Source organism: Bubalus kerabau, chromosome X (assembly GCF_029407905.1).
Source record: "Bubalus kerabau isolate K-KA32 ecotype Philippines breed swamp buffalo chromosome X, PCC_UOA_SB_1v2, whole genome shotgun sequence".
Lineage (NCBI taxonomy): Eukaryota > Metazoa > Chordata > Mammalia > Artiodactyla > Bovidae > Bubalus > Bubalus kerabau.
In genome coordinates this window covers 4,743,314-4,770,717 of record NC_073647.1, presented here as the reverse complement: position 1 = coordinate 4,770,717, position 27,404 = coordinate 4,743,314, and the positions used below count along the sequence as shown (strand labels likewise).

Sequence of the window (27,404 nt, the reverse complement as noted above, 5' to 3'; positions counted from 1 at the left end):
AAATGATTAGTTTAAAAGCACTGTTTCACTTATTGAAATATGTCACATTGTTTGGTGTTCAGGCTGTCTGCCTCAAGCCAATGTCCAAAAAATCTCACAGCAATATTTATATATTTTAGTTGCTCTTTGTCCAATCCTATAGTTATAATTCTAAAAGCTTAAGTACTGATAATGGAGATAAATAATTCTTGACTTTTGCTTAATTTTAAGGTCTTTGCACTTGTGAAAAAATTCTGAGGAAATATTTTATTATATTTAACTATTTTCTGTATCTAACAGGTATAAGTTTATACATAGTAGACATAAAACTCATTTCAAATTTCTAATAACTGAAAAGATGACATAATATTAACCTGATATATCTGAAAGACACACCTAAAACTTTATTAGGTACTGTGTTTAGGGGTCTCATATTTGTTAGCTTTTTTGTAACTGCAGTTGTGCAATTTCAATATTTATTTTTATGGCAATTTCACAGGCATACCAGTGATGTAGGAAAAAAAAACAAATGTCAACCGAGGCCTGCTTTTGATAATTAATCTACTTCTCCATTTTAAAACCACATATGAACTAAAAAGAAAATACTAGAGGATACCAATTTCCAACATATGATTGTTGAAAAGAAATTTAGTCCCAAACAGAAAGTGTTAAATTTAAATACAAGTAAATAAATAAATAAATAAATAAAAGTAAAATGAATCATTTTAGTCATGCCATTGTCTTTGGGAAAAAATATAGCTAACTGTAGAAATTCTGGAATTAAAAAATAAAACAAGGTAGTTTTCTCGTAGTCAAAACCACAGTAATGTGACTTCCACAAGATGGTTTCCTTTTGCAGTAACGTTACTCATGTGACTGCCTTCAAGGTAATACTGGGTTGGCCAAAAAGTTCTTTCAGGCTTTTCCATATGATATTACAAAAAACCCAAATGAAGCTTTTGGCCAACCTAATAATTTGGCAATTATGATAGACAGTGGGAAGTTTCTTTGAAGTGCCCAATGTCAATTTTTTAAAAAACTTTTATTTTCTATGGGAGTAGAGCTGAATAACAATGCTGTGACAGTTTGAGGTGGACAGCAAAGGGCTCGGCCGTACATGTATGTGTATCTATTCTCCTAACTCAACTGTTTACTATTTAAGTAGTTGTTACAGTAGGCACCAATACTAATTTTGGAAAGAGAAGCTTTCAGGCAGATTCCTGATTTTACACTGGCCGAATCCCGAGCCCTTTAAGACCATGATTCCATTTGTGGCCCCCTCCCACCCCTGCAACCAGCCCCAGCTCTATTGAGACATAATTGATACTGAACACTGTGTAAGTTTAAGGTGTATGTGTTGATTGGATACATGTATATATTGTGAAATGATCACCACATTAGAGTTCATCACCACACATAATTACCATTTCGGACAGAGTGAAAATATTTAAGATCTACTTTCTTAGCAACTTTCACGTATATGACACAATTTTCTTCACTATAATCACTATATACACTAGATATCCAGGACATATTCATCTTGTAAGTAGAAATGTGTGCCCTTTGACCCAAATCACCCTATTTTTGCCATCCCTCTGGCTACTGCCATTCTACTTTCTGCAGCTACAAGTTTGGCTTTTGAAGAGTCCACATATCAGTGAGATCATACAGTATTTGTCTTTCTCGAACTTCTTTCACTTAGCATGATATCCTCAAGGTCCAGCTGTGTTGTCACAAATGGTAGGATTCCCTTCTTTGCATTGACTACATGTGCCTTGTCTTCTTCATCCATTCATGTGGATCCATTTCATGTTTCCATAATACTAATTCACATCCTTTCATTTCAAGTTGAAGAACTTTTCTCAGCATTTCTTGGAAGACAGGTCTAGTGGTGATGGACTCCCTCAACTTTTGTTTGCCTGGGAAAGTGCTCATCTGTCCATTTCCAGGACAACTTTGCTGGACGAAGTAGTCTTGGTTGGCAGTTATTTGTTTCTTTCAGAACTTGAAAAATATCATTATACCCTCTATTAGCCTTTAAGGTTTCTGCTGATAGCATCCCATAGATCATATAGGCTTTCTTCACTCTTTTTCCTTTTTCTTCTTTCTCCTCTGACTCGATAATTTCAAAATATTTAAGATCTACATTCTTAGAAACTTTCAAGTATATAAAACAATCTTGTTCACTATGATCACTATATACATTAGATAACTGGAACATATTCATCTTGTAAGCAGAAATTTGTACCCTTTGACCAAAATTTAATTCAGACTAATTCTTCTGCTTGATCCATTCTGTGCTTAATACGCTCTATTTCAGTTTTAACTTCATTCATTGTATTCATAAGCACCAGAAAATGTTTGGTTATTTTTTTAAGATTTCCATATCTGTTTACTCCTCATTTTGTCTGCATATTATTTTCCTGATTTTACTAAAATTTCTGTTTTATTGTAGCTCATTGAGCTTCCTTAGAAAAGCTATTTTGAATTCTTTATTGGATAAATTGCAGATCTCCATGTCTTTCTTACCACAAGATTATTGTGATCCTTTGGTAGTTTCATAGTTCCTTAATTTTTCATGTTCCTTGAAATTTTGCATTGTTATCTTCACATTTGAAATAGCAGCCACCTTCAACCAATTTGACTGACTGATTTTGGGTGAGAAATACTTTCCATCTGTCCTGCTAGGGATTCTGAGGCTTTCACAGACCTTGTATGGATACACCTGCTCTGTGATTCTGGCTCCCACATATGACAGAATTCATGAGCATATATGTCTTTTCTCGATCATGTAACATACCAGGGCAGGTGCTAACAGCCTCCCATTTGATTTCCCAAAGGTGGTGCTACTTGTGGTCTCTCCCAGGCCCACAAACTCTGACTGGCTTTCTGCACATGCTCAGTATCCATCTGCCAGAGCTGGCTCTCACTGCCTTCAGCAGCAAGCACATACATCCACCTACAGGATGGAGGAGAGTGTGGCTGAGGCACATGGAGCACAGGGGGTGCCTGTGGGCCAGTGGGGGATCCACAGTCTAAATGTCTCTAGGGATCTGTTGGCAGGCTTTTTCATGGAGTCCATGATGTGGTTAGTAGGGTCTGCTTGCATGTAATGCCCTCTCAGAATCCTATCTGCTGCTCCCTCAGCCTCTTCCTGCCTCCGTCATTCAGCTCACAACTCACTACTCTGGATAGAGCAAGAGAGAAATGGGCCTCTTTGGGAGCATCCTGTGCTGCTGGGAAACACAGTACCTCGTCATATGCTCTCACTTTTCCCTGCATTAGAAATAAAGGATGAGAAAGTCTCTCTTGGCACTGAGCTGTGCCACTTTGTCAAAAAGGTGACATGAATAAATCAAACTATTCCTCTTACCCTCTTCAATGCATTCAAACTTGTATAATTTTTGCTCCAATAGCATGCTGGAACTTCTCCACTGGACTTCTGGACTTCCCCCAAAGCTTTCTTGTCTGTGGGTGATTATCTAAAGCAAGTATTCTCCAGGGGATCCTAGACTGCAGCTGACAGGGGCTGGAGGCAGCTCATAGGCCACTGCAAGGTCCACAGACAGAACACAGGTCTGTCTGCCCATTATCTGATACATGGGTGGGTAAAATTCCTCCCAGGTCCCTTGGTATGTGGGGCTGGATCCCACAGCTCCCACAAAGGCACTTCATCCATGTATGGATGCCAAATTGTTCTTGAGATGGGTATACAAACAAACGACATATTATAGGGCCATCTAGCTGATGTGTGAATTCCCTTTCTTGTCTTTTTAGCATTTTAAAAAATATATTTCTTTCTTTCTTTGCCTGCACTGGGTCTTAGTTGTAGCAGGTGAGACCTTTAGTTGTGGCATGAAGGATCTGATTCCCTGACCAGGGATAGAACATGAGCCCTGCACTGGGAGTGCAGGGAAGTCCTCTCAACTCCCTTTTAATACCAAAATACTGTTATACTAAGATGCTGTAGAGATATAATTCCTGGACAGTTGTTGGTAAAGTTGGGGCAGACAGGGGAAAATAAGTGATGTATGTTATCCAGAGCTTCCCATAAGCCCTGAGAAGAATTTAATCTGTGGCAGTCTTCCAGGGAGACAGTCTTGGAAAACAAACATTGAGCATCAGGCCTGGCCCTGCACTATTTAACTTATTCTTGTACTCTTAATGAAAGCAGAAGGCAAATGAACAATCCAGTTTTCTTTTAGAACAACTTCTGTTCAACAGTGAGTGAGATGAAAGGTGAGCATATTTTTCAGAGCTCAATCATATCCCATTCATAGCTGCAAGCTACAAGCTGCAAGCCTCCTTGGGCTAACTTAAGTTCTCCCCATCCCTAAGAATAGAAATATCTCACTTTTTCAATGAAGAAACTCTGCAACCAAAGCTGATATGTGGACATAACACATTGCTGCCTGAAAAAGGAGACAAAGAAGGAACCGTGTGATTGTGCTCCAGGGGTTTGGGAGGGCTTGTGTTTCGAACAAAGTCATAAGTAGTCACCTCTGAAAAATCTCCATTTTTTATATGAATCTTGGCCATGCTATCAAGTCAGGTTTTCCTGAGCTCTGAGATACTTGTGTAAGACTTGGCTAAGCTATACTGGAGATCAATTAGCATTTCAGGGTCCTTCACCTTCTCCTTCATTTGAGCTGTTGCCATAAGAACAGTATGGATTCTCTTGGTCAAGTCTTTGACTTCTGAGGGAAAAGCAGTTGCCCAATATCACAACAAACAAAAAAGACATATTTATCAATATTATTGGTGTGCTCTAAGCCTAAGCAGCCCATTTTAGGAATAACATAGAACTTTTACCCCTTGTCAGAGATTACGGTATTTCATTCTTGGTTCTTGGCATGTGGGCATGCCTAAAGAGTTTTACACTAATTCTTTAAAAAAATAGTCTAGTATCTCAGGCTTCAAAAGCAGTGAGTTTGATGGCAGTATATTCCTAACACATAAAAGCACGAACTCTGGAGCCAGACTACCTGATTTTGGACCCCACCTCCTCTGCTGTCAATTCGATTGCCATGAAGGTAATCCATATTTGCCATTATTGTTTAATTTTAGTTACAATAGTAACTAAATATTGATATCATACTATGCGCCAAGCAGTGGCCTGGGCACTTTACATGTTTTAAACTTTATAACAACAGTATGAATTAAGTACTATTATAATTCATTTAACCAATGGGAAAACCAATGTACACAGCAGTTATGTCGTTTGGCCAAAGTTGCGAAGTTGGTAGGTGATACAGTACTGACACTCAGGCAGTTGGGCTACAGAGCTCAGGACCTTAGTCACTCTTCCATCTCCCAACTGCCATATGCTTTAATGTGAAAACCATACTCTAGACATTTCCAATTATGCAAATAAGAGTTTATGAATCACAGAACACTCTGAAGAGTTTAAAGAGATCATTACTTTCTCCTAAAGCATTGCTTTTGTCCTCAAAAGCACAAAGTTAGAGTTTCCTCCTTATTAGTCCTATGGCTTCCTATTCACTCCACCAGAGTAATCACAATTATATGTAGGGTTCTGAGAAGAGTAGGGACAGGAACAGGCCTTAGGGAGCTTTTCAATGTGAATACCACCAAAGGTGGAGACAATTACATTCAAAAGTGTCTTCTTTAAAGATGACTTTTAAAAATTATTATCCATATGTGTGTGTGTGTATATATATATACACACATTAGTAGAGATTCTTCTTCTCTTCTTATACATTAGTAGAGATTTCATTTACTGGGAGAAAGCTATACATTTGTTGTAATAGAGTTTATTGGTAATGATTGCACTACCAGAATAAAACTGTCATCTCACAAATGAATCATGAAAAAAGATTTCCTATCAAGGAGGTCTAAAACAGACCCCATTTACTTTGAAAAAGTTGTTAGTCTAACTTTTATATAACATGGAATTAAGGATGGTAAAAAACTAGGAAAATAAACTCTTAGGGTATGAGTAAAAGATGCTAAATGACATAAGCTATTTCTGCGCTCTTGGGATTAGTTGGAGCATATACTGATTTCTTAGGGAACCAGTAAAACTGGCTGAAAAGCAAACTATCCCAGCCTGAGAATGGCTGGTACTATTCAGTGTTGTTTTTGTGTTTTTGTTGTTGTTGTTGTTGTTGGTTTTTCAGTCTAAGCAACATTCCTATGGGAATATGTTTTGGTACAAAGATTCAACATGTCCCAAACATCAAGTATGCTGTGACTGTGAAATTTTTTTTTTTCCAGATTTTACACAAATTTTCAAATTATGCTGGAAGATGACCTTTCCCAAGAATGGGGATGATTCCTCTGGGAGGAAACGTTCTCTATTGCCAAGGGAATATTCTTCCCTTGTACATGTACATCACTGAAGAACAGAACCTACTCTCCATGCAACAAAACAACACATGAACTTTTACAACGTTTTAGGTTTTAAGTATATAGGTAGGAAAGACTGACGGTGTTCAAGGTCGTGGGTTTGGCCTCAGCCATGTTGCCCAAGAACGACAGCCTTGGATGTGGGTTTGCCAATAAGTATCTCTGGCAGGCCCCAGTTAACAGATGATTCTTTAAGCTCAGAAAATCATCAAGTAATGAATCCCTTCTGTGCCATTCCTCATCTGCTGGCAAAGGATAAGTCAGCTGTTAGCTACTCTAGTAAGTGAAGTTTTGTGAAATTTCGAACTCAGTGCTTAATTAGCCAATCTTATAAATGGGAACAACAGTTGGAAAAAAAAAACATTTCTTTTCTAAGTAAGTTTAAATATCAAGCCCAGAGAAAATTCAAATTATATAATAATTATGTATACATAGTATAGTCATTCATTCACCCATTCAACTAATACTGAATATTTACTGTGTACCTGGCAGTCTTCTAGGTGCTAGAGGAACAGGGATGGACTAGACAAAGCCTTGACCTCTGAAGCTCACATTCTGTACTTGATACTATATGAAAGTTGTGAATCCAATGCACAGCTTAACTTGAGGAGAGAAACGCCCCTAACAGTGAACATGGTTCTAATTTTTCAGTTACAGTGAGAACATACCTTCCTAGGTCTGTCACTGTTTGCAAAGTGATTGATAATGAATAAACTCCTGAAATCTTGATCCTCCACTTAGTGCTACATCCACTATCAACTGGCTTACAGCAATTATTATCTGTGGAAAGAAGAAATGTCTTCTTTTCAATGTCATTATTTCAAATGTCTTTTGAATACATGCTGCTTGTTTTCTTCAATGTACAAACCCATAAACACTCATACAAAATGCTTCTTTTAAAGATTTCACAGAGTTCCATCAAAATCTAGTTTCTTCCTACATGAGTGGTTTAAATTCTATTGAAACAGAAACTTTAGGGGCTTGCCTGGGGGCTCAGTGGTAAAGAATATGCCTGCCAATGCAGGAGATATGGGTTCAATCCCTGGTCCAGGAAGATCCCACATGCCACGAATCAAGTAAATCTGTGTCACAACTATTGAGCCTGCACTCTAAAGCCCGTGAGCTACAACCACTGAGCCCACATGCCGCGGCTACTGAAGCCTGAGCATCCTAGAGCCCATGCTCTGCAACAAGAGAAGCCAATGCAGTGAGAAGCTGGCACAACAATGAAGAATAGCCCCTGCTTGCCACAACTAGAGAAAGCCTGCACAGCAATGAAGAACCCAGCATGGGCAAAAATAAAGAAAAAAAATTGTCAAAAGCTAAGGACATAGCAAACAAAGCAACTGACAAAGAATTAATCTCAAAAATATACAAGCTGCTCATGCAGCTCAATTCCAGAAAACTAAATGACCCAATCAAAAAATGGGCTGAAGAACTAAACAAACATTTCTCCAAAGAACACATACAGATGGCTAACTAACACACGAAAAGATGCTCAACATCACTCATTATCAGAGAAATGCAAATCAAAACCACAATGAGGTACCATCTCATGCCAGTCAGAATGGCTGCTATCAAAATCTACAAACAATAAATGCTGGAGAGGGTGCAGAGAAAAGGGAACCTTCTTACAGTGTTGGCGGGAATGCAAACGAGTACAGCCACATAGAGAACAGTGTGGAGATTCCTTAAAAGACTGGAAATAGAACTGCCATATGACCCAGCAATCCCACTGCTGGGCATACACACCGAGGAAACCAGAATTGAAAGAGACATGTGTCCCCCAATGTTCATCGCAGCACTGTTTACAATAGCTAGGACATGGAAGCAATCTAGATGTCCATCAGCAGACAAATGGATAAGAAAGCCATGGTATGTATACACAATATTACTCAGGCATTTAAAAGAGTGCATTTGAATCAGGTCTAATGAGGTGGATGAACCTGGAGCCTATTACACAGAGTGAAATAAGTCAGAAAGAGAAACACCAATACATTATACTAACGCATATATATGGAATTTAGAAAGATGGTAACAATGACCCTATATGCAAGACAGCAAAAGAGACACAGATGTAAAGAACAGTCTTTTGGACTCTGTGGGAGAAGGCGAGTGTGGGATGCTTTGAGAGAACAGCATTGAAACATGTTTATTGTCATATGTGAAACAGATCGCCAGTCCAGGTTTGATACATGAGACAGAGTGTTCAGGGCTGGTGCCCTGGGATGACCCAGAGGGATGGTATGGGGAGGGAGGTGGGAAGGGGGTTCAAGATGGGGAACACTTGTACACCCATGGCTGATTCATATCATGTATGGCAAAAACCACTACAATATTGTAAAGTAATTAGCCTCCAATTAAAATAAAGCAATTAATTTTAATAAAGCTAATGAAAAAGTGCTATCATAAAAAAAGAAATAACAACTTTAGTAAAGTTGCAGGATACAAAATTAATACACAGAAATCCCTTGCATTCCTATACACTAACAATGAAAAATCAGAAAGAGAAATTAAGGAGCAACTCCATTCACTACTTCAACAAAGAGAATAAAATACCTAGGAATCAACCTACTTAACGAGACAAAAGACTAAAATGAAGAAAACTCTAAGACATGGATGAAAAAATCAAAACACAAATAGATGGAGAGATATACCATGTTCTTGGATCACAATAATCAATATTATGAAAATGACCATACTACCAGAGGCAACCTACAGATTCCATGCAATCCCTATCAAATACCCAATGGCAGTTTCACAGAACTAGAAGAAAAATTTTTACAATATGTATGGAAATACAACAGACCCCAAATAGCCAAAGCAATCTTGAAAAAGAAAAATGGAGCTAGAGGAATCAACCTTGCTGACTTCAGATTATACTAAAAAGCTACAGTAATCAAGACAGTATAGTATTGGCACAAAACCAGAATTATAGATCAATGGAGGTTCCTAATTTCAAATTTTATTGGGACTTTTCTTGGTTTGATGTGAAAAACTTTTGAAACACACAGCACATCTAGATCTGAACCATTTTCATAATTAGTGAACAGACACAATGGTGGTCAGGTATTTACCTTCAATACGTTTGCTAGCAGGTAGTTTTAGCAAAGTTGGGAATAAAGGACATTTCTTTGATGGTTTCTCATTTCTTTTCACTAGTCTATCTCAATGTGCGGACTTCCAAGTCCAGTACCTCAGCTCCTTTCTTTGTTTCTGACTAGGGCTTATCTAAATAGTTTAGACAGTAGTATATGTTACAGCATATACACTACATAATGATAACAGTATAACGCCATGTAATAGTGCTTTTAGGCTTCACCGTTGGCTCAGCAGTAAAGAATCTGCCTGCAATGCAGCAGATGCAGGAGATGTGAGTTTGATCCCTGGGTTGGGAAAAAACCCTGGATCAAGGCATGGCAACTCCTTTGGCTAGAGAATCCCATGGAGACAGGAGCCTGGCGTTCTACAGTCCATAGGGTCGCAAAGAGCCCAGACACGACTGAAGCAACTGAGCATGTATGCATAGTGCTTTTTAGTCTCTTAGGCTCCTTTTAATGAATGCTTATATGATTCAGGATTAAGTGTTCGTGGCCAGAAGCTTTACCCCTGATCTGAGAAGCAAGATACTATAGGAGTTGTGTGCAAGCTCTTGAGTCCAAGTGCCCTAGATTCAAACTTTGACTTTACCAACTATTCACTGAATGGCTTTGAGAAAGTGAATTAACCCTCCTGTGTCTCACTTTCCTTAAAGGCAATATAGGGATAATAACAATACCTACATTATAGAGCTGTTATGAGGATTACAAAGATCATACTCACAATATTACTACTTAACCAGTTTTTTCAGCACTTAGACATGGTTCTAAGCCTTCAAGTTATTAATTCATCTTATTTGAATATAGGGCTTGAGAGAAATTGATGTTTTAACCCAGAAGGATGGACCCTAATGGGGAAGTTCAAAAAAATCAGCACACTCATTGCAGAAATGCTTTGGAGGAAGGTGGTATTCAAGTGACATCTCTATGAGAGCAAATATTCGATACTATAACAAATAATTTTAGACCTAGAATCCAAAAAAATAATTAGATCGAAGATTTTTACAGAAAGCATATACTTCTTTCAGATTTTCACATCACTGATGATGTTTCTAAAAAGCTACTTATGGCCGTTTCCTCATTTATAACCCAGTCTCCAATAAACAACTGCAATGGGACTGACCATGGCACTAAAGATAGAAATATGACCAAGCATTTCCCATAGTACAGCTGAGGGCAACTGAGCCAAGAACTCTCAACTGTGTTTTAGTTCAGACCTGTTTCATCACACAAGCAAAAAATTATGGAGATGTTGAATAACAACTGCCACATACTAAGTGTCTATTATGAGCTAGGCATTTTGTGCCTGGCACTACATACACTTTATTTTTAACCCTCATGACAAGCCCTGCAAGCTGAAACATACTTGGCCTCATTTTACAGATGAGGCAAATAGTTAAGATGAACTGAGTAAAATCCCCAGGGTCACATATTAAGTAAGTAGCTAAGCTATGATTTAAGTCCAGGTAGGTCTGATTCCAAAGTCCATGTTTTCCACTAAACCTTGAGACTTCGCACATTATTTTTAACTAACTGGGAATGCTGGAGATGAAAAACACAAGTACTTCATCTGTTACTTAATCATCTTGTTTAATCCTCTCCAAAACCATACGAAGTGGGTAGGGATATTTACCAGTATTTTACTTATGAAGCATCTGAAATACTAAGAGACTAAAGAAGTCCTCGCTAAGGTCACACACTGTGTGATACTCTTGGAATCTGGAATCGATGCTCTTAACACCTATGTTCTCAAGCAGTGTTGTCCAGTAGAAATAGGATATAAGTCACATGTGTAATATTGAATTGTCTAGCAGCCACATTAAAAAGTAAAACGACACAAGTGAATTTTGATTTATTTTACTTAAACCAATATATCCAAAATATCATTTCAACATGTAGTCAATATAAAGCAATTGAGATATTTTACTTTTTGCACTTAATCTTCAAAAGTCAATGTGTCCTGAATTCAGACTAGCTAAATTTCAAGTGCCAGATGGCCACCTGTGGCTAATAGCTTTGTATTAGACTGGGGAGCTCTAGATCTTATTGTAGAGAGGCTAAAGATTGAACAGAAGAAAGAGAAGCTTCAGTGTTCACTGACCTGCAGATGTGTCCTTAAAAGGTTTTCCTTTTGGTGTACTCAAAGTTGTTTCTCATCAGAAGATACAGAAGTGCAGAGGCTTCATTCCTGTTTGAGCCAATCTGTGGTGTGCAGCACTTTAAAACCTCATAGCAAAATGCAGCACATGTTTACTCTTCCTTTGAAAAAGGCCGAGGGAAACTAAACAATAGGAAAAACATAAAGAATTATCTGAAAAACCATAAAACAGAAATCAATCAACTATCAAGTGCCTACAGTATTCTCCCTAAAACTAAGCTGGGTGCGTTGAGGATACACAATCAACATAAGATTAGGGCACCTCTCTGGAGAACCCAAGCTAGATAAAAACATAAAGACCAGCATGTATTAATGAATGACTGAAATGATGACTCATTTCATGAGGATGGTCTCAATTTGGGCCATAAAAATGGGAAGGTCAATCTGCATTACTTACTCTTTTGCTTTATATTTAAAGTTCCTTATGTTATAAACTTCCAAATGCTGGGAAAATTATATCAAGAATCTATTCAGCAAATAAAGTTGATCTTTTAACAAAATGGCATATAGATGAAGTGTAGACACACAAACATAAACATGTGCATCCTCTAGTCATAAACAGTGCTGAGTAAAATACAGTTTGGCATAGAAAAAGTACACAAGTGACTATCTAATCCTCTAAACAGGCAAGGGACTGCTACTTTTGGAATGTATTGAGTCTGCTTTGTGGAATATAAGCTGTACATAGAACATAGGCTTATTGCAAACTTCCATGCTGACATGTCTAGGCAAGTGAGTACTAAGCTGCTCCAGGATACACAATGGATTTTTTTAGGGGGTGTGAAGCTAGATTCTTTCAAAATAATTCTCAGGAATATTGGATTTAAACCCATATTATAGGAATCAACATAAGGCTAGGGCCTTATTTCAAAATTATTTCTCAGAAATATTGAATTTAAGCCCATATTATAGGAATCTATCTTCTTTTTTATCACCTTAACACTAAGTACAATGCTTCTTACTGTTTATGCGTCTTTATTTTTTTGGGCTCCAAAATCACTGCAGATGGTGACTGCAGCCAGGAAATTAAAAGACACTTACTCCTTGGAAGAAAAGTTATGACCAACCTAGATAGCATGTTGAAAAGCAGAGACATTACTTTGCCAACAAAGGTCTATCTACTCAAGGCTATGGTTTTTCCAGTGGTCATGTATGAATGTGAGAGTTGGACTGTGAAGAAAGCTGAGCGCTGAAGAATTGATGCTTTTGAGCTGTGGTGTTAGAGAAGACTCTTGAGAGCCCTTGGGCTGCAAGGAGATTCAACCAGTCCATTCTAAAGGAGATCAGCCCTGGGTGTTCTTTGGAAGGCATGATGCTAAAGCTGAAACTCCAGTACTTTGGCCACCTCATATGAAGAGTTGAGTCATAGAAAAAGACTCTGATGCTGGGAGGGATTGGGGGCAGGAGGAAGAGGGGAACAGAGGATGAGATAGCTGGATGGCATCACCGACTCCATGGACGTGAGTTTGAGTGATCTCCGACAGATGGTGATGGACAGGGAGGCCTGGTGTGCTGCAATTCATGGGGTTGCAAAGAGTCGAACATGACTGAGCGACTGAAATGAACTGAACTGAACTGAATAAATGTTTTCTAGCTGGCTAGAAAAAAAGCTCATCAATGGTTTCATCAGATTAAATAAATCTTGTTGGGCAAGATACTCCTGTATGAAAATACAGGAGGGGAAGGCACAGCGGTAGAGTAGTTAATCTGCTATAGGAAGCCTTCTATCTATCAGTTGTCTGAGTGGGCAATGACCAAAATTACCTTGTAATGCGAATTCCAATGGACTCCCTTTCCACCTTATCTTGTTAGGCCACTCTGCATTGCATAATAATGCTGATACTCTCTTCTCCTTTGGCTTCTGTGATAGCCTTCTTTCTTGCCTTTCTTCCTATATCTGTGACTGCTCCCTTTCATCTCCTCCATAGATTCCTCTTCCAACCCCTTCTATGTTGCTTTTCTCCAACATACTGCTCTTAACTTTTTGTTGTTGTTTTTGCTCTTCCAGCGGAACTTAAACCACTCCCATGGCTCCAACTGCCACTGGTATGCTGATGATCTCCCTAACTCACTCCGTTTCAGCTAAACTGAACTTTCAGTTCCCAGAATTTCAAGCTCTATCCCTTCTCCCTAGAATGTTTTTCCTTGAGCTTTTCAAACGGCTGGCCCCTTTTCATATTTCAGGTCTCATTTTAGAAGTGACAAACCCAGATTCCAACTATATGACATTCTGGAAAAGGCAAGACTGGGGCGGCAGTAAAAAGACTGTAGATTTCCAGGTGGTGGTGGGGAGGGGAGTGGAGAGTTGATGGAGATTTTTAGGGCAGTTAAAATACTTTGTTTGATACTAAGCTGGGTACATGCCACTTGTCCAAACCCATGGGATGTGCCCCAAGAATGAGCCTTAATGTGCACTGTGCACCTTGTTGTTTAGCTGCTAAGTCGTGTTTGACTCTTTTGCAACCACATGGGCTTTAGCCTGCCAGGCTCCTTTGTCCATGGACTTTCCCAGGCAAGAATACTGGAGTCGGTAGCCATTTCCTTCTCCAGGGGATCTTCCAAGCCCAGGGACTGAACCTGCATCTCCTGCATTGGCAGGCAAGGTGTTTTTACCACAGAGCCACCAGGGAAGCCCACGTGCAAGATTATTATGTGTCAATGTAAGTTCATCAGTTGTAATGAATGCAGCACTCTGCTGGCAGATGTTGATAATGGGAGAGACTGTATGTATCTATGTGGGGGTGGGAAAATATAGGAAATTTCTGTATTTCCCATTGGATTTTGTTGTGAATTTAAAACTGGTTTCAAAACATAAAGTCTTAATTTAAAAAGTTAAAATATACAAATAAGTGACAAACCCATCAAAAGTAGCTCCCACAAATCATTATCTTCTATCTCACCACCTTGTTTCCTTCCATGAACTTGTTCCAATTTCTATTTTATTTACTTATTTACTTTCTATCCTGCTCTCACCCACTGAAAGCTTCATGAGAGCAGAGATTATGCTTCCGTACTACATTTAAGGGGATTTTCTCCTCCCTGCAACAATTTTCTTAATAAAAATCTAATTATGTTGCTTTCATGCTCCCTGACACCTAAAACATGAAATCCAACTCCTAGACAGGAGGACACAACCATCTGGTCCCCACTGACCTCTTCAAGTCTATCTCAGTTGCTGAGTCCAAACTAAATCCTAACTTGAGTGCTGCAGAGAAATGTTGCTCAATTAGTGTTTCCTGTCCTTCCATTTACCCTCAGATCTCTGTAGGCTTCCTTTATCCTAATGGTATTTCTGATGCTCATCAATGTGTGCTTTCCCCTACTGGACAATAAGTCTTCACACTGTATCCTTGACATAAAGTCTGACACCAGGAATTGCCCATCCAGTCACTGTTCGTTAAATGAGTTATTTCTGAATCACTTTCTCTTAGTTTCTTGTCATATGATTCCACTGAACTCAGTTTTTCATTTATTTCTTTATTCACAAAATTGCATTAAAGAATGGCAATTTAAAAATAAACCTTCAAAATCAACTACTTTCTCTGTCAATTTACGACAATAAGCTGCCATACAAATAATGACAAAAAAGTTGCCCAGCTAGCCTATTCCACAAATCAGTTAACTGCATTTCTCTTGCTGGAGTCATACATATCACGGTGGAGGCCTAGACTGTGCCTTTCCATAATTTTAACTTCATCTTGGTTTCTGATGCTTTTAATTCTTTTTAAAAATCTATCAAAAATAGAGCAGAAATAAATTTTTGCTATCTGTTTGAGTCATAGTTTTTCCTAAAAGCCTAGTCTGAAGTTTTAGTTTACATGAGGTAAATGACCTGAACATTTGGAGTCCCCAGATACAATTAGCCCTGAAAGGAAGGATTCATTCATCTGAACATGTATTGAGTACCTACCACTTGCAAGAGATCACACAAGGCCCTGGGACTTTATAAGTGGTCTCTGCTTTCAAAGTGCTTATACATGAGCTCACTCACACCTTACATATCTTCAGCATGATAATACTTTAAGTACTTTAAAAAGGAGCCAAAGAGAAGAAAGATTGGCAATTGGTAATTTTAAAATGATACTCCTCAAAGCAGCCTACTGGAAAAAACAAACAAACAAACTAAAGAGTATAACAAGATGAAATTAAAAGCACGTGCTGATTTTAGGGAATTAGTGGTCAGGCCCTCTTTCTGTATTTTGCTGTTCTGTATTAATGTCTACGAAGGCAGGATTTACTGGCTTCATCATCTGAGGTTTGGAGATCCTATTCCCCTGATCTTTCTTACCATGAAGAAAGGCCACTTGGAGCCACAAAGATTTGTTCCATACCTTAATAATGAATGCTCACAGTGAGGCAAAGACATGTTTCAGTGACACTTCAGACTGCCCATTTTTAAGAAAAGCAAGCAGAGACATAACTTTGCCAACAAAGGTGCATCTAGTCAAGGCTATGGTTTTTCTAGTGGTCATGAATGGATGTGAGAGTTGGACTGTGAAGAAAGCTGAGTGCTGAAGAATTGATGCTTTTGAACTGTGGTGTTGGAGAAGACTCTTGAGAGTCCCTTGGACTGCAAGGAGATCCAACCAGTCCATTCTAAAGGAGATCAGCCCTGGGTGTTCTTTGGAAGGACTGATGCTGAAGCTGAAACTCCAATACTTGGGCCACCTCATGCGAAGAGTTGAGTCATTGGAAAAGACTCTGATGCTGGGAGGGATTGGGGGCAAGAGGAGAAGGGGATGACAGAGGATGAGATAGCTGGATGGCATCACCGCCTCGATGGACATGAGTTTGGGTGAACTGCGGGAGTTGGTGATGGACAGGGAGGCCTGGTGTGCTGAAATTCATGGTGTCGCAAAGAGTCGGACATGACTGAGTGACTGAACTGAACTGTAGATGAATATCAAATAGTTTTTTCACTAATGCGTTGTGGCCACCATTATTTAAAAGTTGACTCTACGAAACATAAAAAAAATGTTTTTTGCATAAATAGTTTATGCTGGTCCCCCTAAAATGAGAGAACAGACTTTACCAATACCTGTTCATCAAACCACTGCTTGAAAAATAACAATAAGACGCTTAACATAATCTAAAAACATTTGTGCCATCTTTCAATTTGGAAATCACAAAATACTATATAAACTACATCCATACTTAATTTTACATAGAAGAAAAAAATTCTCTTTTCAGTATAGCACAGCAAATACAGAACTAGAATGGGAAGTATATTTTCTATTGACCTAATCATATTGCTTCTCAATTAAGAAATCAGTAAATTAAAAATGGATACAAGATAACTACTTTTTGTATTTCTCTGACAGAAACAAAGTAATGTAAGAATTAAGGAAAACATTAATTCTGTTTTAAAAGTCTATTATCTAATTTGCTTTTAAATGTATGTTTAGTACATGTTTAGCCACTGGTGACAAATTAAACCCTCTATGAGTAGAGAAAATAACAGGTATCACAATTGAAAGACTACACAAACTGCTTGAAGGTTCCTTAGATACTAATCAGAAATAGGCTATAGAATCTTTTTATGAAGTATTAAATTTGTTTGGATTAATGTGCAACCCAAATTCATTTTTTATTATGCCAGTAAATAAGACATTTGATTTCAAAGTTTGCACTGTATTCCTTCCTCCTATTCAGATACTCCTTCTTTATTTAACATACCTCTCTTGGTAGATAACAGGTACTATCCTAAGCGCTTTACAAATATTAACTCACTTTTTTATTGTGGGACTGGAGGAGGAAAGGGGGACTGCAGATGGGCACCAAAGATCTTTTGGAGATGATGGAATGACTGGATTGTAATGATTGCACAGCTTTGTAAACTTACTAAAATAGAGCTATAAAAGAAGCTAGGATTTGTAGAGAAATATCCATTGGTTTGTGACCCTTTCTGTTTAGAAAAATGCATTGTTAATGTCTCCAGCCTTGCTCTCCTACACCTTAAGAAACAAATTAGCAGGTTACAACTTGGCCATAAGTAAAAACAAACACCAAAATAGAAGATGATTATTTTGAGGCTCTATCCTGCCATCTTCTTTGTCTGCTGGCTTCCCAATTAAAGTACTTTCCTTGCCTCAACATATCATTTTTCAGATTTATTGACCTGTCTTGTGGCAAGTAGAGTGAGCTTGGACTCGATTATCAAGCAGACCCAAAACGTGCTGGCTACCAATGGACTCTTCCCGCAGTGCTTCTTCATCCCATATGGACTCCTACAAGGGCAATGAGCATCAGGACATCCTCTGAACTTGATCTGGTCATCTTCAAAACAACCAAAGAAATCTTCCCCTAGCCATATGTATGAAGAATCTCAAGCTCACTATCATCATCATCATCATCATCATCATCATATCAGTCGAATAGCCATTACATTTTAAGAAATGATAGTTCGAGTGGAGAACAAGATGGCGGAGGAGTAGGTGGATGAGGAGTATATCTCCCTCCATGGATACATCAGGAATACACCTTCAGACACAGAAGTGCATGCAGAACACCAGCTGAGAGTCGACAGGAGTACCTGACCAGCAGAAAAGAATATATAGAACCACGCAAAAACTCATAGGACGAAGGAACTAAGGGGAGAAACAGGAGTGTTACTAAGACTGGACATGCCTTTGGTAGGTGGGGGGAACTGAAGCAGGGGTTTGATCCCCACATCGGGGCAATTGTCTGTGTCAGAGGAGAAACATTTCAGGCTGAGGGTGAAACAGCTGATCTATGGCAGCCTAAAAGGAGTGAGAATCAGACAGTCCTTGCTGCAGCCATACGTACCCCGGACAGGGACGCAGTCCCCTAGAAGGACTCAGTAGCTGGGAGCTGGAGCGTAGGGATTGTGGAGCAATCTCAGGGTGAGGGCTGCTATTGACTGCAGAGATGGACTGAGGGGATGGGAGCGAGGAGATTGTGGTGGGAAATGCCTGTGGAGCAAAGCCAGGCAGCCATGGAGGCAAGGTGATAGTGCTGAGTCATGCATAGGGGGTGGAGCCATCACATAGCCTCTCTCCCTACAGGCCTGGATCGGCTGCTGAACAATAGACAGCCTGGCTCATCAGGTGCCTGATGCACAGAACTACAGAGTAGGACCCCACCCAGGGTGCCCCTTTAAGTGCCTGACATACCAATCTATAGAATAAGACCCCAGCCAGGGGGGCCCTCTATGTGCCTGATGCGTGGAACAACAGAGAAGGACCCCAGGCAAGGGGGCCCTTTAAGTGCCTGAATGGGCAGAGCTATGGAGAAAGAAGAGCCAAAGAGGCCTTCTGATCACCAGGTACCAGAGGCTTGAAAAAAAAAAAGACTCTGATAGGGCCATAATTCATGTGGCTGAGACAGTCCATGTCCTTGCACCCTTGGTGCCATCAGGGTCCCCACAACCCAAGTAGCTGCATTTCCTTCACACTCAACCCTCACTGGGGCAGATCTACCACAAGCAAAAAAAAAAAAAAAATCTTGTGTCTATGCATGCGGGGTCACTTCAGTTGTTTCCTGCTCTTTGCGACCCTGTGGGCTGTGGCCTGCCAGGTTTCCCTGTCGGGGGGTTCTCCAGACAAGAATATTGGAGTGTACTGGCCAATACTGGTTGCCATATGCTTCTAGAGCACTATATTTCCTGCTGCCCTAGCCACCAACTCCCCTGAGTACCTGGTGCTGCCAGAACCCCTGCAACCCAAGCAGCTGCACTACCTCCACAACTGGCCCTTACTGGGGCAGAACCCAAATCCTCCAGGGCAGCCTCAGGAGCAAGCCTCAGGAGCAAACCCCAGTGGATGACCCACAGGCAGAGGTGGAAATAAAATCACAATTGAAACCCAGGGCTGAGCCAAAACCTTCCCACCAGCTGTACAAGCTGCAGACTAAATCCACACAATCAACTTGGTAGACTCTGTGTCTACAGAATATATAAAAGGAAAATGAGAGCTCCCACAAAAAAAAAAAAAAAAAAAAAAAGCACTAGTTCTGATAGCTGTGTACGCTGGAGGCAAGAACACACAGGAGTAGGACCAGATTAGAATCTGAGCTACCTCCACAGCAGGTCCAGAGACCAGCACGGTGTTGGGGGGCACCCTAGGGAGGTGAGGTGGACTGTGACTCCCAGCAAGGAAAAGGACTCTGACAGCAGTTGCTCAAGAGAAACATTTATTATTCTTATGTTTTGAATTGTTCTGGAGTTTCTTTTGGATTTTTTTCTTTTCTTTTCCTTTTTTATTCCTTTGCACCCCCCCCCCCCGTTGTAGTTGTCGATTTTATTGGCACTATGAAATCTAATTAAACTTTTGAGGTTTTTTTTTCAATAACACTTTTTGTTGTTATAAACCTTTGCTTCTATGTTGGCCATTTGCAGTCCTGTGAAGTTTTCCTTTTTTTTCTTTTCTTTTTTCCTTTCCTCTTCCTTTTCTCTTCTTTTCTCTTTAATTTCAATTTTTAAACCTATTATTGTTTTTCCTAAAATTATTCCTTTATTTGCTTTTCCTAAAGTTCTTCTCCCTTTGCAGTTAATCTTTAACATATATAAGTCTTCTTTATCTACTTTTATTTAATTTTGCATATCTAGTGTTTCTTTCCTTTCCTCTCAACATATGTGTTAGTTTTGTTTTCATTGGTTATACCCACTTGGAACCTTGCTTTAGTTTTGTTTTGCAATTTTTGCTTTAGTTATTTTTTTCTTTATTCTTAATTTTTAAAGCTATTTATTTATTTTTTAAAATTTATTTATTTTACTTGGAGGCTAATTACTTTATAATAGTGTAGTGGTTTTGCCATACATTGACATGAATCAGCCATGGGTGTAAATGTGTTCCAAGTTTTTTTCTTAACTGTTACATAAATTTTTTATTTTGTTTGTTTGCCGGGTCAATCTATTGTACTTTGTTTTTGTTGGACTGTTTTGATTTTGTTTATGGGTGTATATGTATATGTGTATATTCCATTATTTTAATTATTATTTGCCTAATTTTGTAACTGCCATTTGTCTGAGATTCATCTTTGGTTGCCCATTCTTGGATATTTGTTTTAATATCACTTAATGCCATAACAAACCACTTGTGGAATCTTCACTCCTGACCAGACATCAAGCCCTGAGCCTTTGGAGTGGGAGCACTGACTCCAAGACCCTAGACGACCAGAGGTAACCCTAGGTAGTATCAAATGGTGAGAAATCCCACAAAGGAAAGCACTTGAATACAAGACCCAGCATCACCCAACCACTAGTAACACCCTGTGCAGGACACTTCATCCCAACAAACAAAACAAAACTACAAACCAAATCAGCAGCAGACAGGATTACAACCTCATTCAACCTTGCCCAAGACAGGAAAAACAACAACAACAAAAAGTCAGCACAAATTTCACCCTATATGAAGATTACACAAACCACTGGACAAACTTTAGGAGGGCAGAAACCAAAAGGAAGACAGAACTCAACCTTGAAGCCTGGGAAAAGGAGACCTCAAACACAGTAAGTTAAAAAAAAATAATGAAAAGGCAGAGAAATAATGCACAAATGAAGGAACAAACAAGAAACACAGAAAGTCCAAATAAACGAAGAGGAAATAGGCAAACTACCTGAAAAAGAATTCAGTATAATGATACTAAAGATGATCAAAAACCTTGAGAACAGAATGGAGAAAATGCAAGAATCAACTAACAAAGACCTAGAAGAATTAAAGAATAAATACACACAGATGGACAACACAATTACTGAAATTAAAAATACTCTAGAAGGAATTAATAGCAGAATATCTGAAACAGAAGAAGGGATCAGTTAGCTGGAAGATAAAGTGGTGGAAATAACTGCTGAAGAGCAGAATAAAGTAAAAAGAATGAATAGAACTGAGGATAGTCTCAGAGACCTCTGGGACAATATTAAATGCACCTATATTAGAATTATGGGGGTCCCAGAAGAAGAGAAAAAGAAAGGGTATGAGAAAAGTTTTTAAGAGATTGTAATTGAAAATTTCCCCAACATGGAAAAGGAAATGGCCAATCAAGTCCAAGAGGTGCCAAGAGTCCCATACAGGATAAGCCCAAGGAGAAACATGCCAAGACACATACGAATCAAACTAACAAAGACTAAACACAAAGAAAGAATATTAAAAGCAGCAAGGGAGAAGCAACAAGTAACACACAAGGGAAACCCCATACGTTTAACAGCTGATCTTTCAGCAGAAACTGTGCAGGCCAGAAGGGAATGGCAAGATATATTAAAAGTACTGAAACAGAAAAATCTACAACCAAGATTACTCTACCTGGCAAGGATCTCATTCAAAATTGATGGAGAAATCAAAAACTTTTCAAACAAGCAAAAGTTAAGAGAATTCAGTACCACCAAACCAGCTTTACAACAAATGTTGCTGCTGCTGCTGGTAAGTCGCTTCAGTCGTGTCCGACTCTGTGCGACCCCATAGACGGAAGCCCACCAGGCTCCCCTGTCCTTGGGATTCTACAGGCAAGAACACTGGAGTGGGTTGCCATTTCCTTCTCCAATGCATGAAAGTGAAAAGTGAAAAGTGAAAGTGAAGTCGCTCAGTCGTATCTGACTCTTCGCGACCCTATGGACTGCAGCCTACCAGGCTCCTCCGTCCATGGGATTTCCCAGGCAAGAGTATTGGAGTGGGGTGCTATTGCCTTCTCTGACAACAAATGTTACAGGGACTATATAGTCAGGAAATACAAGAGAAGAAAAAGATCTACAGAAACAAACCCCAAACAATTAAGACAATGGCACTAGGAATATATCAATAATTACTTTAAGTGGAAACGGATTAATTGCTCCAACCCAAAGACACAGACTGGCTGAATGGATACAAAAACAAGACCCATGTATATGCTGTTTACAAGAAACCCACTTCAGACCTAAAGACACATATAGATCGAAAGTGAGAGGATGGAAAAATATATTCCATGCAAATGGAAAGCAAAAGAAAGCTGGGGTAGCAATCCTCATATCACACAAAGTAGACCTTAAGATAAAGAATATTACAAGAGATAAGGAAGGACACTACATAATGATCAAGGGATCAATCCAACAGGAAGACATAACAATTGTAAATATCTATGCACCCAACATAAGAGCACCTCAATACATAAGATAAGCACTAACAGACAGAAAAGGAGAATTTGACAGTAACACAATAATAGTAGGAGACTAACACCCCACTCACACCAATGGACAGATCATCAAAACAGAAAAGTAATAACAAAACACAAGTCTTAAATGATACATTAGATGAAATGGATCTCATTGATATCTTCAGGACATTCCATCCAAATGCAGAAGAATACACCTTTTTCTCAAGTGCACATGGAACATTCTCCAGGATAGACCACATCTTGGGTCACAAATGAAACCTCAGTAAATTTAATAAAATTGAAATTGTATCAAGCATCTTTTCTGACCATGCTATGAGATGAGATGAGATTTTTTTCACAAGAAAAAATCTGTAAGAAACACAAACAGATGGAGATTGAACAACACGTTTCTAAATAACCAATAGGTTACTGAAGAAATCAAAAGGGAAATCAAAAAATTTCAGAAACAAATGACAATGAAAACACAGCAACTCAAAATGTATGGGATGCAGCAAAAGCAGTTCTAAGAGGGAAGTTAATAGCAATACAATCCTACCTCAAGAAACAAGAAAAACATCGAATAGACAACCTATCTCTACATCTAAAACAACTGGAAAAAGAACAAAAAAATTGAAAATTAGGAGAAGGAAAGAAATCAAAATATCTGAGCAGAAATAAATAAAAAAGAAAGGAAAGAAACAATAATAAAGATTAATAAAACTAAAAGCTGGTTCTTTGAGAAGATCAACAAAATTGACAAACCCTTAGCCAGACTTATCAAGAAAAAAAGAGAGAAGAATCAAATCAACAAAGTTAGAAATGAAGGAGGAGAGGTTACAACAGATGATACAGAAATACAAAGGAGTATAAGAGTATTACAAATAACTATATGGCAATAAAATGGATAAACTGGAAGAAATGGACAGATTCATAGAAAAGTTCAACCTTCCATGACTGAACCAGGAAGAAATAGAAATTATGAACAGCCCAATTACGAGCACTGAAATTGAAAGTGTGATAAAAAATCTCCCAAAAAACAAAAGCCCAGGACCTGATGGCTTCACAGGAGAACTCTATCAAACATTTAGAAAAGAGCTAATGCCTATATTTCTAAAACTCTTTCAAAAAATTGCAGAGAAAGGAACACTTCCAAACTCATTCTATGAGGCCACCATCACCCTGATACCAAAATCAGACAAAGACAACACCACAAAAGAAAACTACAGGCCAATAACTGATGAACATAGATTCAAAAATCCTCAACAAAATTTTAGCAAACAGAATTCAATAACACATTAAAAAACTCATACATCAGGATCAAGTTCGGTTTATTCCAGGGATGCAAGGATTCATCAATATAGGCAAATCAATCAATGTGATACACCATATTAACCAATGGAAAGATAGAAACTGTATAATCTCAATAGATGCAGAAAAAGTCTTTGACAAAATTCAGCACCCATTTATGATTAAAACTCTTCGAAAAATGGGCATAGAACAAACCTACCTCAACATAGTAAGGTCATATATGATAAAACTACAGTAAACATTATTCTCAATGGTGAAAAACTGAAAACATTCCCCCTAAGATCAGGAACAAGACAAGGGGGTCCACTTTCACCACTATTCAACATAGTTTTGGAAGTCCTAGCTATAGCAATCAGAGAAGAAAAAGAAATAAAAGGAATCCAGATGGAAAAGAAGAAGTAAAGCTCTCACTGTTTGCAGATGACATGATACTGTACATAGAAAACCCAAAAGATACTATCAGAAAATTAATAGACCTAATCAGTGAATTTAGCAAAGTTGCAGGATACAAGATCAATATGCAGAAATCACTTGCATTTCTATATACTAACAATGAAAAATCAGAAAAAGAAATTAAGGAATCAATCCCATTCACCATTGCAACAGAAAGAATTAAATATCTAGGAATAAACTACCTAAGGAAGCAAAAGAACTGTACACAGAAAATTATAAGACCCTGATGAAAGAAATCAAAGACGACATAAACAGATGGAAGGATGAGGAATCAATATTGTGAAAATGACTATACTACCAAATCTAATGTATAGATTCAGTGTGATCCCTATCAAATGACCAATGGCACTTTTTACAGAACTAGAACAAAATATTTCACCATTCGTATGGAAACACATAACGACCCTGAATAGCCAAAGCAATACTGAGAAAGAAGAACAGAAATTGAGGCATCAACTTTCCTGATTTCAAATTATAGTACAAAGCTACAGTCATCAAGATGGTATATTACTGGTACAAAAACAGAAATACAGACCAATGGAACAAGATAGAAAGTCCAGAAATAAACCTATGCACCTATGGGTACCTTATTTTTAACAAAGGAGGCAAGAATATACAGTGGGGCAGAGACAGCCTCTTCAATGAATGGTGCTGGGAAAACTGGACAGCTACATGTAAAAGAATGAAATTAAAACACTTCCTAACAGCACACACAAAGATAAACTCAAAATGGATTAAAGACCTAAATGTAAGACCAGAAACTATAAAACTCTTAGACGAAAACATAGGCAGAACACCTGATGACATAAATCAAAGCCAGATCCTCTATGACCCACCTCCTAGAGTAATGGAAATAAAAACCAAAGTAAACAAGTGGGACCTGATTAAACTTAAAAGCCTTTGCACAGCAAAGGGTACTATAAGCAAGGTGAAAAGACAACCCTCAGAATGGGAGAAAAAAATAGCAAATGAAACAACAGACACAGGATTAGTTTCCAAAATATACAAGTAACGCATACAACTCAATACCAGAAAAACAAACAACCCAATCAAAAAGTGGGGAAAAGAGGAAAACAGACATTTCTCCAAAGAAGACATACAGATGGCTAACAAACACATGAAAAGATACTCAATATTGTTCATTATTAGGGAAATGCAAATCAAAACTACAATGAGATATCACCTCATACCGGTCAGAATGGCCATCATCAAAAAGTCTACAAACAGTGAATGCTGGAGAGCATGTGGAGAAAAGGGAATGATCTTGCACTGTTGGCGGGAATGTAAATTGATACAGCCACTATGGCAGATGGTATGGAGATTCCTTTAAAAACTAGGAATAAAACTGCCATATGACCCAGCAGTCCCACTCCTAGGCATATACCCTGAGGAAACCAAAATTGAAAAAGACACATGTATCCCATTGTTCACTGCAGCACTCTTTACAATAGCTAGAATATGGAAGCAAGCTAGATGTCCATCGACAGATGAATGGATAAAGAAGTTGTCGCACATATACACAATGGAATATTACTCAGCCATAAAAAGGAACACGTTTGAGTCAGTTCTGATGAAGTGGATGAACCTAGAGCCTATTATACAGAATGAAGTAAGTCAGAAAGAGAAAGATAAATATCATATACTGACACATATATACAGAATCTAGAAAAATGATACTGAAAAATTTATTTGCAGGGCAGCATGGAGAAATAGACATGGAGAATAGATTTATGGACGTGGGAGGAGGGGAGGATAGGGTGAGATGTATGAGGAGAGTAACACAGAAACTTACATTACCATATGTAAAGTAGATAGCCAACAGGAATCTGCTGTTGTCTCAAGAAACTCAAACAGCGGCTCTGTATCAACCTAGGGTGGGATAGGGTGGGAGATGGGAGGGAGTTTCTAAAGGGAGGGGATATATGTATACCTATGGCTGATTCATGTGGAGCTTTGATAGAAAATAAAAATCTGTAAAGCTGCTGCTGCTGCTGCTAAGTCGCTTCAGTCATGTCCAACTCTGTGCGACCCCATAAATGGCAGCCCACCAGGCTCCCCCTTCCCTGGGATTCTCCAGGCAAGAACACGAGTGGGTTGCTATTTCCTCCTCCAATGCATGAAAGTGAAAACTCAAAGTGAAGTCGCTCAGTCGTCTCCGACTCTTAGCGACCCCATGGACTGCAGCCTACCAGGCTCCTCCGTCCATGGGATTTTCCAGGCAAGAGTACTGGAGTGGGGTGCCATTGCCTTCTCCGTCTGTAAAGCAATTATCCTTTAATTAAAAAAAAAATTAGAATGAGATCTAAAAAAAAAAAAAAGCAAAACAATATGTAATGTGTAACAGATTTATTGGTAACGATGATAGACAGAATCCCAGCATGGTGCTCCATCTTTCTGGCTATTTCCTTAGTCTACTTTTTTAAAAGAATGGGGTAGTGTTTAGAAGCATGGACTCTTACGATAATTGGCAAAATTAGAATCCTGATCTGCTACCAACTAGCTATGTGACATTAAGCTCCCTGTGAGCTTCACTTGTCTTACTTTAAAATGGGAAAAATAGAGACTTCCCTGGCGGTCCATTGGTTAAGACTCTGCACTGGCATCGGTAGGGGCCCAGGTGCAAACCCTAGTCAAGCAACTAGATCCCACATGCTGCAACTAAGAGTGTGCATGCCACAGGGAAAAGATCCTGCATCCCGAGAAGATCAAAGATCCTGAGTGCTGCAACTAAGACCCACGGAGCTACATAAGTAAAACCAAATTTTTAATGGGAAAAATAACAGCATCTACATCACAAAGCTAGTGTGAGAATCAAAGGTCAGTTCAAATTTGTACTTTTAAGTTGATTGGGGTTTAATTTACATACAACAAAATTTACCTATTTTAAATTTATCATTCAATTATTTTTAGTAAATTTACGGAGTTGTCCATTTATTACAACCTAGTCATTCCCATTA

At 38.7% G+C, this 27,404-nt stretch overlaps 1 long non-coding RNA gene across 1 annotated transcript in view; it reads right to left on the bottom strand.

Moving 5' to 3' along the window:
* LOC129639852 (uncharacterized) overlaps nt 1-26,284 on the bottom strand; it is a 40,321-nt gene extending 14,037 nt beyond the window's left edge. Inside the window, exons 1-2 of the long non-coding RNA XR_008708636.1 lie at nt 26,245-26,284; nt 11,548-11,727 (exon numbers count right to left, since the gene is read on the bottom strand). This is a non-coding gene — a long non-coding RNA (uncharacterized LOC129639852). The remainder of the gene's footprint in view (nt 1-11,547; nt 11,728-26,244) is intronic.
* Between the last annotated feature and the right edge of the window lie 1,120 nt (nt 26,285-27,404).